Consider the following 17,549-nt stretch of genomic DNA (forward strand, 5'->3'; position numbering starts at 1 on the left):
CTGGTTTACCTCCTTCACGTCCAAGAGACCATAAAATAGATTTGATTCCTGGCACACAACCACCTTGTAAAGCACCATATAGGCATAACCAGATAGAGAAAAAAGAAATTTAGAGTCAAGTTGAGGAATTACTAAATAGAGGATTGATTAGACCTAGTAGTTCTCCATTTGGTGCACCTGTTCTGTTAGTCAAGAAAAAGAATAATACCTATAATATGTGCATTGACTATCGAGCTTTAAATAAGATCACTATAAAGAATAGGTATCCCATCCCTAGAGTTGATGACCTTATGGACAAACTACAAGGATCTGCTATATTTAGTAAAATAGACCTTAAGTCTGGTTATCATCAGGTGAGACTAGATAAGTCAGACATATTCAAGACTGCATTTAGAACACAGTTTGGTCATTACGAATTTTTAGTGATGCCATTTGGATTGACTAATGCACCTGCTACATTTAGTAGAATGATGAACTGTATATTTCTGAAATATCAGTATTGTGTAATTGTCTTCTTTGATGATATTTTGGTGTTTAGTCAAAATGAGAAAGAACATTATGAGCATTTGTCATTGGTTTTCCAGTTATTAAAAGATAATCAACTATATGCAAATCCTAAAAAGAGTGAATTCTTTAAAATAAAAATTGAGTATTTAGGTCATATTGTATCATCTGATGGAATTAAAGTTGACCCTAAGAAAATAGATGCAATATTGAATTAGCCTGTACCTAAAAATGTGCATGAGTTACGCTCATTCCTTGGTCTTGCTAGTTTCTATAGGAAGTTTGTACGTAATTTTTCATTACTTGCTTTACCACTGACTAAACTTCTGAAGAAAGGTATTGTCTATCATTGGTCCGAAAATCAACAGAAATCCTTTGACTTATTGAAACATGCATTAACCCATGTCCCTGTCCTACAGTTGCTTGATTTTAATAGACCATTCTTTCTAGTAGACCGATGCTAGTGGATCAGGAATAGGAGCTATACTTATGCAAGACAATCATCCTATAGCCTATTCTAGTTGTAAGCTGAAACCCTCTGAACTGAAATATTCCACATATGACAAAGAACTATTAGCAGTTGTACAAGCATTAAGATAGTGGAAACACTACTTAATGGGTTCAGAATTTATGATTAAGACCGACCATCAAAGTATTAGACATTTACTTAGCCAACCTCAAATATTTGATCGACATATCAAATGGGCATCCTTTATTCAAAGTTTTCATCCTATCATTCAATACCAACCCGGAAAAGAAAATGTAGTGGCTGATGCATTAAGTAGAAGACCTGCCATTCATAATATTTCTGTTATATCTTTTGATTCTTTGATTGCTATGAAAGATACTTATCATCAGGATATTACTTTTCATCCTAATTGGAATAAATTAGTTCAAAATAACTTGATTCCTATTGATTCATTGTCATATAATGATGGATTTATGTTTTATGAAAATAGATTGTGTGTTACAATTCCATTCCGATCTTTTGTTTTGAATTAGATTCATTGTCCCCCATATCAAGATCATAGAGATGTCATATCTACTTTACGTACATTAACTAAAGATTTTTATTGGCCGCATATGGACACTGATGTATCTAACTTTGTTTTTGAATGTTTGATTTGTCAAAGAGTTAAGAGACATCATGGTAAACAATATGGATTACTTATGCCTTTGTCTATTCCATCTAAACCTTTGGAACAAATTTCTATGGATTTTATTACTGGTTTACCTAATACTAAATTGAACCATGATATGATTTGGACAGTAGTAGATAGATTTAGTAAACAAGCATATTTCATTCCATGTAAGAAAACTTTAACAGCATCACAGGCAGCACAATTGTTTTTAAAAACTGTTTTTACTAACCATGGATTGCCAAAATTTATTATTTCAGACCGTGATTCTAGATTTTGTAACAACTTTTGGATTACTCTATTTGCTAACCTAGGCACAAAGATTGATTTCTCATCTGCATTTCATCCAGAAACTAATGGACAAACAGAAGCCACTAGTAGCACTATTCTAGATCTCTTACGTGTATATACTATTTCTAAACCTCAAACATGGGACACACATTTGCATTTATTACAGTTTGCATATAACAATACACCACACACATCTACAAAGAAAGCACCGTTTGAAGTGATTTATGGATATAGATTATCTACACCTGTTGCATCTTTGTCAAATAGAATTCAGAGTGCTGATGATATTGCTAGTATGCATAACACTATTTTTGATGAGGTTAAAGATATGATTGCCAAAGCCCAGCAATCATATACCAAACAAGCCAATAAGAAAAGACAAGTAATGAATTTTAAAGTTCATGACTATGTTTGGTTGAGAATAGAAAAACGTAGACTACAAAGTGTAGATAGACACCCAGTTGTGAAATTAGCCCCTAGATTCTATGGACCATTTAGGATCATTCATAAAATAAATGACAATGCATTCAAGTTAGAATTACCACCTCACTGGAAAATTCACAACACATTTCATATTAGTTTACTAAGACCATTTAGAGGCCAATTACCTGTACATCCTGTTTATGAAAACCCACCTTTGTTAGAGGAAGAGACTGAAATACTTGAACCAAAAGCTATCATAGACACTGACTTTATGACCACTAGAACTGGCCGAAGATATTCTAGATATCTAGTTAAATTTAAGAACCATCCTGTAGAGGAAGCACAATGGATGCACGCTAGAGACTTAAATGCTTTCCCCACTCTGTTAGCTCCACATTGAGCTAATAGCAATTGAGGTCAATTGCCATCCCACCCCGGGGGTATGATGCCAAGAGGCATATTTTACGGTGGATTCCGTGCCATAGTGGATTCCGTGAGGTTTTACGGTGGATTCCGTAAACTTTGATGACCGGGGCTCATACACAAAGTGGATTCTTTGTGCGAGAAGTTGATGGGGACGCCTGTCCTTTTCGGGCGTTTCATTAATTTAGTGTGTACATGGGTGATTCCATAGCGGGTGATTCCGCAAAATGCATATTAAATTAATAAACGTTTATGAGTTTAGAGTGCGCACTCATAATAAATTAAGGTTAGGATTTATTTCTAACCAGTTGATTTATTTATGTAGCTGAAGGCTGCTAGGTATTCACTTTTGTCAGTTTAATTGTATTATTTTACTAACGATTGTGAATGCTTCAGTTGATGTGTAGAGATAGCAGCAGTGGCGGAGAAAAGCATTGGAGGATAGCAAGTATTCGATTTATGGACTATATTTTGATGGGCGCATACCTTAGGCATGGCGCCTATATTTTGTCACGCCTATTTTTTGAGGAGTTGGATATTTATTATTATTTTGTATGCACATGGACGCACGATTATGTTATTTCTATTTGGACATTGTATTGGGCGTGCCAGACTCTTTGGGCACTGTCCATTAGCTTTATTCCTATTTTTGTGTTAAAGCAAACTCAAAAGCTAAAAGCTTGCTATTTTGTAATTTGGGCTATTATTTGAGCTTGAAGATGAATAATACAAAAAATACATGCTTTATGGAGCGCTCACATAAGGCATGGGGGGAGATTGCACCCAATTGGTCTCTTGCTCTTGTCGTTCATGCTTTTTACCTTGTAATTTGTGCAAAAAGTAGAGTTCTATTGTTCTTGGGGACCTTCCGACATTCACTACGAGAGCGTACAGCATCCTATCTACGCACCAACTTCTTTCAACGAGCAAGCCCATTATAATGTCTGCAAATCCGAGCCTCAATGATGGCTTCGAAGAAAGGTGACTTCAAGCAGGGCCAGGAGTTTGAAAAAACTAGGTAGGATTCTTATGCTATCTTAGAACAGTAACTGCATTGTAGTGCTTGAACCCTTGGACAAGAAGGGCTTTCACTGTATCTATCACCTCCAAAGCAGGCTCCAAGCTAAGCCTGAAGTGGATCCCTCAACTTGCCCTCTTGTTTGATACTAGCCATCAACCAATTTTAGCTAAAGACCAGCCTTCTTGTCTTAAGCTCTATGAACTTGGACCTCTTGAGCTCCTTTACCTCGTATGCAATGGTAGATGGCTTTGAGGAATAGAGGTGATGACAAAGAAGGAGATTGAGAAAGGATACACACTAGCTAACGAGCTTAGCCATGGCTTTGATACCATGTTGAGAAACACGGATCTAGAGCTAGCTATGGTGGGTTTGGCTATGGTGGGGACGCAAGTTAAACACACGATACATTTTTAGAGTGATGGATTGTAACTCAAGTGAATTAGGTTCCAAGATAGATTAGCTTGGACTCATAAACACAATCTTGAGTGACACAAAATGAAAGTATCATTACATTGAAATGAGTGTCAAGTACATGCTTATATAGCTTTTGGATAGTACCACTATTCCTCTCCATGCTTATGGGATTTCGGGCATCTCTTCCTAGAGCTTCTAGAGCATACATCTTTGCCATATTTCTCATACAAAGCCACTTATGGGCAAGCCTCTTTTGGGTACACATTCAACCTCTATGGGCATGCATTCATTTGATTTCTCAACACACCTTGGCTTCATTGGCATCAACACACACTTTTCTTAAACAAGGGGTTGGTGAGTTTGCCACAACATGCACCCTGTCACTCCCTTTCCCACCGGATGGGCACTTGTCTGATGAGCACTTTTCCATCAACACTCTTCTTCACTGGATCAACATCGGAGGCAATCTTGGCCTTGGGATTCTTCACCTCAGTACGTTGCTTCAAACCCTCTTGCATGATCTTCATCAAAATTTCAAGTTAGGCCTTCATATCCCATTCCCTTTCATCATCCCTATCATCACTTCCTTCATCATTCTCATCCTTAGAGCTAGAGCTCAAACTCAGCTCTCTACACTTTGAAGGCATAGGCCATCACAGTGGCGCATCCACAGGTCTAGGCACAGGTTTTCCCATATGCATCTTCTTTTCAACTTCAACCTTCTTCTTCTCCACTTCCTTCTTACTCCCAACCACATCATCCACACTTCTCCTCACAACACCAACTTCTTTCTTCTCTATCTTCTCCTTACCCCCACCAACACTTTCCAAACTTCTCTTCATGCCACCAACCTCTTTCTTCATCCCAGGCATCCCACCGGCAGTAGCAGACGCATCAAAATCCAAAGCATTTTTTCTCTTCAAATAACTCTCCACGTAAAATGCACCCCACTCTCCCATCCTTGCCATCTTCCCAATCCACTCCTTAATCTCCCCATTCACACTCCTCAACTTCTTCAACTCATTTTGTCTATCCTCAAGCATCATCATCTTCTTTTCCAACTTGATTTTCATTCAAGGTGGGACACTTGCCCCATTTCCACATCCATATCACAACTTCTCTACCAAACCTCTCATATCGTACTCCAATTCGTGAAAATCATCCAAAATGCTTCTTAAATTTTAAAAAAAATCCTTAACAAAATCAATTCTCAACTTAGAAAGGTTCTCCTTGAATATTTCTTAGCATGCCTCAGCCTAGGCTTCCCAACACAAGGGTTTGTGCACGCCACCCGTGAGGGAGGCTTTCATACCAAGTGTGATGGTCTAGCCCTCAAATTCCTACACTATCATACTGCTACGTGGTCACAGTGTGAAAACTCTAGAGTAAGGGATGACATTTTCCTCTGTTATATCCGATAAGTTTGCAACATCATTAACTCTTATGAATGATTAAGCTGTAGATAACAGTTTCAAGATCTTCAGTGAATAAAATTCCATATTTTTTTTCCTTTCTCCTCAGCAGTTTTGTCAATCTGAGATAAGCTTCTAATGGTATCTTCTTCACTTTCCAAAGAGCCCTCTCTAGCACAAGCACGGATGGGAGAGTCAAGCTGCAACAATTCTCGATGCAAGGCCTTAAATTGTGCAACTTCAGTTGGAATAGAAGCCTGATCTAAAGCAGCAGCATTCACCTCAAACAATGTCAAATCTGTACCTCCCGTTATATTCCACACAATATCAGTAGCTCAGTCTATTCCCACATCTAGCAAAGGTGATTGGTTTGCATTCAAAGCTGTATCCCTTGCCCTGGATTTTCCTGTAAAATTCAACCCTCAGCATCAATCTGAAGAAGTTCTCCCTCTCTTCTCAACTTTCACTTGCAATATCAATACCCATCAAAGTTGAACCAGCATCAGTCATTATAGCACGAACATCAGCAAAATCCACATTCACAAGGCCAGGCACCGTGATAATGTCAGAGATGCCCTTGACACCTTGACGAAGAATGTCATCCGCCAAGTTGAAAGCCTCCGTAGCAGGAGTGGACTGAGACACTGCAGTTAACAGCTTATCATCGAGGATATTAGTCAGTGTGTTGACACTGAATCTCAAGGCTGCAATTCCTTCCTGAGCTTGTTGTGCCCTTTTACGACCTGTCCACTGTAAGATTCATCTACTACAGCTCCAAAGATTAAGTTTGCATTAGGATCAACAAGATTATAGATAACCTCTGCAGCTTTGCTGATCACAAATTTATTGAAACAGTTCTGTCGATGAATTCAGCTAGTTGCCACAATGCAATCACAAACTCGAGATTGATTTTTCCTTAAAAACGATGCTGCCAGCCAGTCTTAGCTTGTTGAATCCACTTGCTGTGATTCATAAAACACTTATCAGGTGAACGACCGGTTCAGAATTAAAGGCATGGTCAACAGAACGGCTGCCTGTGTGCGCGAGGAGGCCCGAGTCCTGCACCATGGATTTGTCTTCAACGACAACAGACATAAAGATTTAGCTCAAGAACTACCGTGTCCCTGATTCCTTCGGTCGTTTCGGTGGAAATATATTCCTGTGGTCTTCACGAGAGTTTCGGTTCTCCCTCGCTTTCACAATTCATGGTCACAGGAGATAGGAACAGAGCTTTGAAGTCCGACATATATTTTAAAATGATGATTTTATAAGTTGCGATTGCTGAATTGCGTTGATCTCGACAGACAAAAATGGAAATTGGACCAAAGAAGACAATTCGATCCTCTTATCCATTTTCTTGCTTTCTCTCTTGACTCAGCATTCAATCCTCCCCAATCTCCTTAATCGCCGTTTTTCTCACTTCCTCTTCAATAACTCCACTCAACTCTGCACATCTTTACATCCGCTTCAGCTCTTCCTCTTCGCGGACTAGCAAAACGACTCTTGGCTTATCCCACAGTACAGGATTATTCGTGCAAAACAGCAAGGCTCAATATGCCCCTTCCACACAAAAAAAAACTTATGCATACCATCTGCGTACCTCCTCTGTTCTGCTTCCCTCATTACCAAGTGCTTCTGGTCCCCTATATCATGAGCAGTGGAAGGCTCTATCATGAACAGTGGAAGGCTCCCTCATGAGCAGTGGAAGGCTGGAGATCTCCTTTGACGAATTGGAATGTCTCCACGACAGAGTACCTTCTCCCCCCTTTCCATTCGTCTGCTTTTCTGCTCCTTTTCCCTATTTTCCCTCCTTCACGATTCAAAAAGCTCCTTCTTTTTTTCTAGAAAAGCTTCCTTTTTTCCCTCAAATAGCCTTTTTGCTTTTCTTACCATTTTCTATTCACAATCCCCTTTTGTTTTTTTTAGCTACTCTTTCTTCCATAGCATATCACTCACAGAAAAGCGGCCTCCATCTTTTTAACTTCCCGTGTATACCATAATGCTCGCAAAGAAGCCGAGATGTGTGAACTATAAGTTAAAATGTTGCATCAGAGCATTATACTGAAGTAGCAACTCCACTAGCGACAAGATGTAAGGCAATTCTGTTATCATAATCAGCTGCTTTTGGTGAAGCCCCATCATCCAACACATCCTTCAATGCATTTGTGTTATCTTTGCTTGTATAATTTCTAGTAATGTCATCTTCTCTATGGCTACTATGCATGCCTGAAGGCTAAGGACAAATATTGCCTTGCAAAGAATACAACCTTCATCTTGCATTTGCTTGTAACATGATAAACTGCTTTTCTCTTGACCTTGCACAACATAGGCTGAAAGCATCTCATCTTGCTCACCACTATGCCTCCAACTCCTCCTCACTATACTCATACGCAGAAAATAAATGTAAACACAACAACTAAATATGTACAAAGTACTAAATCCCATGCACAACTTTTGGGTGGTTTACACACCTCGAATGCGCAGCAATACGACAGTGTGAAAACTCTAGATTGCATCTTTCTTATTGATCTAGAGAGAAAATACCATATTAGTCATTAATGTCAGTGTTCATAGTGTGGATGGTTCAAAAATACTAGATTTTTGGACAAGTTTAGCCAATTTTTTATATTTTAGATGTTATCTCTCGTAAATATCCAAAAGCTAGAGAAAATTTCTAGAAAAGGATGACATGTAAGAAAAAGCAAGTGGCTTTTAGCCATTTTGGGAGGATTTTATGTAAAAGTAAATATTGGTAAAATCGCATGATGCACGATCACAGTTTTTAGGCAATGAATAGTACTTCGAACTAGGAGAAGAAGAAGGAGTGATCTAGGAGAATTTTTCCCAAGTGTATCAGTATTTTGCCCCTCTTCTGGAGCCAATGGAAGCATTTGATTGGCAGTTTGAGTAGTAGAGACGAAGCTATTTTTTTATGTGCGTTTTTGGTCTACAAGAGATTTATCTTCGCAGAATGTAGAAATTAATTGACAGGCTTCACCTTTGTGAGTATTCTTTTACATATTCTATTTCTTTGAACCCCTTCTCTTGTGTCTACTCCTCTCCCTAAATCTCCCTTTACCCTGTTGTCTCTTACCCTCGTGGTAGGCATTCGACCCCAAACACTTCGATAGTGGTGAACTCGACGTGAAAGTCGACAACAAGTGTGTAAAGATGGGGGATTCTGTAGGTTCAAATGGTGGTGATGCTTTACAACAAAGGATTTCTTTGTAGCAACAATAACAAGAGCAGCATTTGTTATTACAACAACAGATGCAAACTCGGGAGGAAGCAGAAAGAATTGATTTCTTAGCTATGAATGCATTGCATACACTAGGACAAGAATTGAAGTAGTTTAAAGATGAAAATGTTTTGACCTTCTTTCGGTTGTATGAATAAAATATATTGTTTCATGGGCTACTGTAGTATGCATGGAGTATTTCTCTCGCTTGGCCATGCATGCATTGCACGATCAGATTGGTGAGTTATATAGAAGAGATGCTGATTGGGAAACTTTTAAGAAATCTTTGAGAGAAGAGTTTTTCTTGGAAGATGCAAGATTGGTAACTAAAAAGACATTTATAGATTGGATTGAAAAGCCCAATAAAGGGTTGGCTGCTATAGCTTTGCTCCATGAATTTGAAAGTCAGTATGCGCAGTTGGATGCCAATGAGGAGTAATCATTCAAGATTCAAAAAATTGGTTTGTTTTTTAAGGCTGCAGATCCTGTCTTGCAAGAGAAGCCGACTAATTGTTTCGAAGATGCCTCTTCTGAAACACGACTGAAATCAGATTGGGATAATGTAACTGAAGTAGTACATATGTTGGTAAAGAGAGAGAGAGGATGAAATTAATATGGGGTACATGCAGCACACCTACCAGTGCTCAAAAGGGGGCCGAAATTGCAGCAAAGGCACCTGTAGCTATGGCGAAACAATCACATTTTGGAAATGGTGGCATGTAGAAGAGGGTGGAAGAGATGATTGCAAGGACAACATTTCTTGCCATAGATGCAGCCACATATAGGTTGAGAATTGAAAGGACTGATGAAGCTCATAAAGGAGGCATAGTTGAATCAAAATCTCTTGTTTGGATGCAAGCATTAGATTTCATGGAAAAAGGAAAAACATAAAAGTTTGAATTGGATTATGCAAGTCAAAGTATACGAGGGAGAATAGGATGGAGTAGTGCACCAATAGATTCATTTTCAACTTATGCTTATTTGGTTAAGGCTCATAATCAAGAAGCTCTTGTGGAAGAAAAGAGAAGAAGCGATGAGGACACTGCAAAGAGCAGAAAGAGGCTGAAAAGGCCATACCTCAGCATGTTATGGAGGATGCATCTCAAGAGAAGAAACAAGAAGGGAAGAAAAGGAGCAAGCAGCCTGGTTACAAGTTCCAATCAAATCTTGAGACTGCCACAAACCTTAAAAAGGTCTTGAAAGATCGCATACTTGGGAGTAGAGTGGAATTCACATTTGGTGAAGTTCTTGGAATCGCAAAGCATGAACTTCATGATACAATCATTGATATTTTGAAAAAAAAAGGGCAATTTCATGGTGAAGTTTTGCAAGCATTGATGAAGGTTGACAAAGACATAGAGAAATATCTTTAAAGGGAATATGATGATGCATGTAATGTTGTTTTGGAATAGGCTGGTGCTAAAAATAGGCTAAATGGGAGTATAGATAGCAAGCTTGTGAGGCTGAAAATGGTACTATGGGTAGCATGAAGCAAAGAGAGAAGGCTATGTATAATGGGGATGTCCATCAACAAGCACATGAAGAAGAAGATGCTCATTTTATTCCAAGTAGTCATTATTCACACGAATGCATTGGGCTCCTACTACAACATAGATAATTGTTAGCATGGGAGAAAGAGAGATGCCTTGCATAGCTCTCTTGGATCATGGTTCCAAAATCAATGTTATGGCATGCAACTTGTATGAGAATGGAGGTTGGCCGATTGATGTAGATCCGGGATGGCGCATGCGGGCAGCAAACAATTCATTAGGGGATCTGTATGCAGCTTGTTCGAATGTATCCATGACTATTGGAGATGTTAGGGACGAATATCATTTTTTGTGTAGGATTCATGTAGTTATTCGGTGATTTTGGGGTAACCCTATATTTTGGAATCAAGGCTAGAAACAAAAGCCTTGGATGATGGCTTTTCATATGCTCCGGTTCGGAGTAAAGACTACAATTTCTCATTGTTTATGTGAATCATCCCCGCATTTGGGATAGGCTGTAGGATAATCCTATGCCACCTAATGCATGAGAGTTTAAGGGCTTTAAGATGGCAGTGTTGTAAGTGGAGGCTATGGTAGTGCCTCTAGGAAGATAATTATGCCTCCAAGAAAGGGGGAAACTATGTGATGGACCTAAAAACGGGCCGGCACTGGCTCACGCACTAGCCGGGCCTCGTCACTACGCACAAGACCACCCCTCGGCCTCGCGGCCAGGAGCGTCTATCAAAATCTCTGCCTTCCTAAACATTGCGTTTGTATACGTTGTAGTCCAACTGATCCTAACCCAATATTACTCCTCAAAGGAAGTCCCTTTCACATAGCCAAAAGGCTCGAATCACATACACATGGGGTTTCTCCTACGGCTGAATGCCGTCAACCCTCTGCGACTCTCCTACACCTTGGGGATTGGCCCCTCGACGCGTCGCTCAACATTTAGACATTCCGCACAAACGTCGCTCAAGGTACCCAATAAGCGTGTCCAGGAATGTACCATTGTCCTTACTTGATTTCCCCTTTAGGATCCCACGGCTAGCCTACAGCATGGGTATCTCACTGCCTCTCAACGTAGGTCATGTCCTCATAAACCAATTGCAATGCATGTCCAGGAGCTGATCACTGATACTTTTAAATTCTTTTTCATGCTCCATGCATTTGGTGGATGCCTAGTGCTCAAACATTTAGCAAAGTAGTATCGTGCACAAGTGCAAAAACATACTTTTCATGGTTTCTTTCTAACGATTGTATGCTTCGTTGAATGGCATTTTACGGCTTTTTCCATTATTTTTCATATCAAAAGCGGACAAAACCGAACTAAAACACGGAAGCAAGGCTGATCTGAAGTGAATCTTCATGCCTCAGCCTCACTATACATTCACGGACATTACTCATAATTTTCCCAATTTTCTGAAGCCCAAAATATAAATTTTCCCTATTTTTTAGGGTTTTCCCACCATTTTCTTGTAAATTTTTCCATTTTCTCCCATTTTTTAATTGCTGAAAATTAAGTTCAGTTTATGGGCTGTGGCCCTTAGTTCATTTCAGCAGAAAAAGAATTTTATAGGTGTGGATTAATTTATTGCATCATTTTTAGCCCAAAAAACCCTATTTTCCTTCATTTTTATGGTTTTCGTGTCTCGGTTTTCTATTTTCTGCTATCCCACACATGTTTTTCTGATATTTAAATGATGAACAGCCAGAAAACAGCTCAAAGCACGACATACTCAAAACTCAATCCATATGAACACATTTTTATCAACCAAATTTGCATCAACAGACCATTTTCTTTGTAAAAACAATTATTACCGTGTCTTGCGGGTTTTTCCATTAAATTTGGCACGTCCCACGATTGATTTCCAGCCATGAATTCTGCTTGGAATTAGCAACCTACAATGATTTGGCATTGCCCTTCAGTCTCGTCAAGAATCGGCATCCATCCGGCCATCCATTTCCATTCTACTCTTCCACGCACGAACGGGGGTTAAGAGGAGAGAGAGGGAGGAGAGAGAAAGACTGATTTTCTCTCTTTCTCTACAGTCCATCATTGCGGGAGCGGAGACCGGCGATACGGAGCGTAGCATTGATGCAGAAGCTTGGCATGATCTCTCATAGGCCTTACATAGAGGCTGCCATCTCGATTATGGGGGGGGGGGGGGGGGGGGGGCGCGATTTTTTCGGCGGCTGAAAAATAGCCGCCGTCCCCCCCCTACATCATGTTTTTTTGAAGGGGGGGGGGGGGGGGGGCGCGATTTTTTCGGCGGCTGAAAAACAGCCGCCGTCCCCCCCCTACATCACGTTTTTTTGAAGGGGGGGGGGTGCCAAAGGTCACCCCCCCTCCCTTACACCTCTTGGGATTTCCAATTTGGGCCCCCCTTTGGGCACCCCGGCCGGTTTCGGGCCATCTTCCGCGTACGGACTCCGATCATCAGTCGAAAAATTTCTATGAACTCGTCTCGACATCCCGCACTGACCGGCAGCTCCACTGACTGGCACACGCGCACGGAAAAATTATGAAAATTTTTGGAGTGTCGTACGGGCGCCCGTCAAGCACTTGACGCTTAAAATCATCCTAGGTCGAGCTGCCGCCTTCGTGGTTGAGCATTTTCCCCCGCATTTCCACATTTTTCTCCTATTTTTAGGCACGTTCCGGGGCCTAAAATCCATCCTTTATTGGCGACCACGCGATAGGACGACTCAGTCCGTCGAATCCACGAACATATCTGCACATAAACAACCAAAGAAGCATCAAACTGATGCAAAACAAATATATACTAAAACTCAGCACAATGCTTCCCCTACCCCTGGACAGAACCAATGCATGACATCCCCAAGGAGTAGGCCTAGCATCATCTAATAGAAGATCCGAAGTGAGTCACTAACCAACTGCTCCAACACAGCCAAACTAAAAAACCTATCAAAGAGGTTGCCCTAAGTGGTAGTCTGAACTACTTACCAACTAAAGACAACACAACTAGGAGCTCCGACAAGGCGAGGACTCCTATAGCCTGATCAAAGAGTATTTTCGTTCAGTACATCTCTTCTTTTAGAGTTTATATTGGATGAACAGACTTGGGCATGTAAAAAGGAGGGAGCTGAGTGTAGTGACCCAAGGAGAACAGGGCATCGGTCTCAGGACCTGTCGCGGCACCCAAGAACCTACCAAGCCCTTGCAAGGCGACACTTAATCCTTTTCTAACGCTCACTTTTATTTTCGCTCCAACCGTCCTTGTTTTGTCATTATTTTTTCAGCAAGAAGCCATCCCTAGGAAGACAAGGTATCGGCCCCGGGTTTGATTCGTCCCCAGGAACCTACCAGGCCTTCGCAAGGCAATGATCAACTGCTTATATATTTTCATTTCTTTTCTTTTCTTTGATAGGGGTTAGAACCCCTTTTTACACACCTTCGTATTTATATTCATCTTTTAGGATGTGCCGGATTTCTTGGCATCATTAGTATTATCTTCTGGCAGGCTTCTCTAATTGCCTCACTACTAACAAGAACTCCTAGAACGGCTGCCTAGCAGGCTAGCAGGACAAGGCCACTAGGACTTCCTTCTAAAACAGGTCTTTCAATGTCTAACAATGTCGTTGCAGGAGGCAATGACTACTCCGACCTCCATCAAACATACTTAGCCTAAACTTGGGACTTCATGCCTTGGTTGCTAGTCCCCAACCAAAAATATATCCCCTCGACAAGTACAGATACACACAGAACAAGAAAGAAAAGTACTCGTAAAGGAGAAATATCACCTGGATTGGCCACAAGAAGCTTCCATCGATGCCGCGACAAAGGCTCCCTCCAAGCTTGCCTTCAAACCTGTCTAGCACAGAACTTAAAACAAAAAACCCAATTAAATGCACCCGCACTAGACAGGGAAATGGCCCTCTTAGCCTAATGAAATGAAACTTGACTTTGCTACAAAACTGAATCGGCCCTCTTGGCCTAATGAAATGAAACTATACTACATAATATCCTCCTGGAAACAACCATGATAGACATCAAAGCATACCATTCCCAGGGAAACAGGGCTTGTAGCCCTATACTAAGTGCATTAAATTATGACCTATCCCTCCTGCATATATCGCAAGAGGTGTTCGCATCACATGTCGTCGAATCAGTCTATGGGTCCAAGATAATAAAGGCAGATGAGTCTCGCTTACCCTCTGCATCACCCAAATCAACCATCGTCTTCCAAAGAGGGCATGTTCAGAAAGCATACCCCACAAACGACCAGGTCCTATCTCACCATTAATAGATATATCGAGACAAGGCCCACAATTAAAGAAGAGGTCTTCTTCATACGCAAAATTAGCCAATGAATCGGCAAACTGATTCCAACTCCGTGGAATCAGCTGAAAAGACACTCTATTGAATTCATCTAGCAGGGCTATGGCAGTATGATGGTACATACAAAGGATGGGGTTTCGTACCATGTACGTCCCATTGAGTTGATTTAAAACCAACTGAGAGTCCCCTTTCACCAATAACTGACAGATACCACCCTTCTTTGCAATATTCAAACCCATTATCAGGGCTTTGTATTCGGCCATATTATTGGTAAAATTCGCCCCGAGATAAGCAGCTAACTTCATGACAATGCGTCGTCGGGGGTCTCGGATGACAACTCCTACACTTCCTTTTTTGCATGGACCCCTGGACGCCCCATCAAAGTACAAGGTGTACGTCCATAAAGGGTTTACACATCCCGCCATCCAGAACTCTACTCGTAATTATGGTAATCGAAATTCAGCATATTCAACCGGTGGACTGTAGGCTCCATCCCTCCATCATCATTGAATTCAACAGGGATACTCGTCAAAATTTGTAGGAAGTGATGGCAGAAGACCTTGATCTCCCAAATAAATGTCCCGCCTTCTTGCTCAATCACCTTGTATCCTTTGCTCCACCAAATGAGCTTTAGCTGATGATACCTCTATTCTAAATATGGGTGTTCTAAATAAGGGATCAGACGACCCATCAACCTCTATCACGATTTCCTTGCAGATGTTTGATCGATCTCACCTAGACCTGCAAGGCAGTCATAGCATTAGTGCAGTCAGAAATAATAAGGTTTAATCTTATTAAGATTAACCTTATTTTTAAATTCTATCCCCTCAAGGTCAGCTAACAACACTGTAGATTTATTCTTTCCTATTCTAACGATCCTATAGGGCCCATCCCATTTGGGTTCTAGCTTGCCTGGAAATAATTCTCATCATGTGTCATAATACAGAACAAGCTGTCCTTTCTTGAAGGTGTATTTCTTGGCTTTGAGGTCGTGTAGCTGCTTCATTCGGCGCTTCGCCACTTCTTGGTGCAATAAGCTCTGTAACTTAAGCTCATCTAAATGTGCCAGTGTCGTCAAATGCTCAAAAAGTGCGTCTTTATCGCTCAAAGAATGATTGATGGCAAACTGAATAGTCGGCAGCTCAATTTCTAAAGGCAAGACACACTCCTCCCCATATACTAACTTGAACGGGGTATGGCCAGTGGCTCGTTTGAAAGTCGTATTATAGGCCCACACTGCCACGGATAACTTTTTATCCCAATCTCATTTCTTTTCTGACACAATTTTGAACAAGATGCCCACAAGCTGCTTGTTGGTACTTTCAACCTGACCATTGGCTTGCGGATTATATGGGGTTGTCTTGTTATGCTTGATTTGCCACATCTCTGTCAAACCTTTGATCACCTTATTCAGGAAATGGGTTCCGCGGTCCGACACTAATTCTTTCAGCGGACCAAACTGGCATATTATCTGCTCTAAAAGGAAACTAGCAGTTTCTTTAGCATCATCTTTCCTTGTTGCACGTGCTTCTGACCACTTTGTGAAGTAGTCAGTTGCGACAATGATGTACCTCTTTTGCGTAGTCGACGACGGAGTAATAGGACCCACAAAGTCTATTCCCCACTTCTCAAATGGAAGTATCGCCATAATAGGGGTGAGTGGTCGTTTCCTATTCTCTCGACTATCATGCCGTTGGCAAATATCGCATCGCTTAACATACGCAAACGCATCCTGGAAGATGGCAGGCCACCAATAACCTGCTCTTAAAGCCTTTTGTGATGTAAGCCGTCCAGCAAAATGGCCATGGCAAGCAGAATCATGGCACTCTTCCAAAATGAATGGCACCTCGTCAGGCATCACACACCAGCGATAGATATCATCAACCCCTTACCGATATAATGTACCTGCGATCAAGGCAAACTTTAACGCTTGCTACTTAATTTTCCTTCTCTCAGCTTTAGATAATTCGGATCTCGCCTCTCCTGTTGATAAATAATGCGTTATTGCAGCATACCAAGAGGGAATAGATGCCGTATCTATCTTAAGTAACAACTCCATGTCACTACCTTCAGCCACAGATTCTTTCGGCTCCCTAAAGTCCACAAGACATTCCACAATGCCTTGCAACCTTGGTGGCTTACTCTTGATTTCATAATCAAATTCCTGCAAAGTGATTAACCACTTCGCTAAACGATCAGGCGACTGTAACTTATTCATCAATAGTCGAAGTCCCTCCGCCTTCGTGTAAAGCACGACTTTCTCATAGAGAACGTAATGCCTGAATTTCTTGGTCCCAAAGACCATCGCTAGACACAGCTTCTCCATGTAGGTGTAATTGATTTCGGATACCCCCAGCTTCCAACTAGCAAAAGCAATCAGGTGGTACCACTTCTCCTCCCAAATTTGGGCTAAACAGCAGCTCATACTATACATCGTGGCTGCTGAAAATATATAAAACACCTCACCTTTTTTAGGTGCTTTTAAAATGGGCGCTCTTGCTAGCTCTTGTTTCACATCCTCGAATGCTACCTTACAAGGGTCACCCCATACAAACGAACATCTAAAGGACAATAAATTTGTAAGCGGCAACGCTCTTTCTACTAAGGCGTTGATGAATCTACGGTAGTAACCAACCGAAGAGAGAAAGCTATGCACCTCCTTCGGAGTGCGTGGTGGACCCATGGCAACTATAACTTTAACCTTCTCGGGGTCTGTCGCAATTCCTACCGAACTAACCACATGACCCAGCAATAGCCCATAAGGTACTCCAAAAACACACTTCCGTGGGTTTAGGGCGATGCAAAATTGTCTACAGCGCTCAAAGCATTTTCTTAGAATGATCAACTGCCTTTCTCTCAAGGTGGCAGCCCCTAAGTCATCAATAAACACC

The sequence above is a fragment of the Lygodium microphyllum genome, chromosome 6 (genome assembly GCF_053477565.2).
Source record: "Lygodium microphyllum isolate KBCC chromosome 6, Lygodium_microphyllum_v1.1.10, whole genome shotgun sequence".
Classification (NCBI taxonomy): Eukaryota; Viridiplantae; Streptophyta; class Polypodiopsida; order Schizaeales; family Lygodiaceae; genus Lygodium; species Lygodium microphyllum.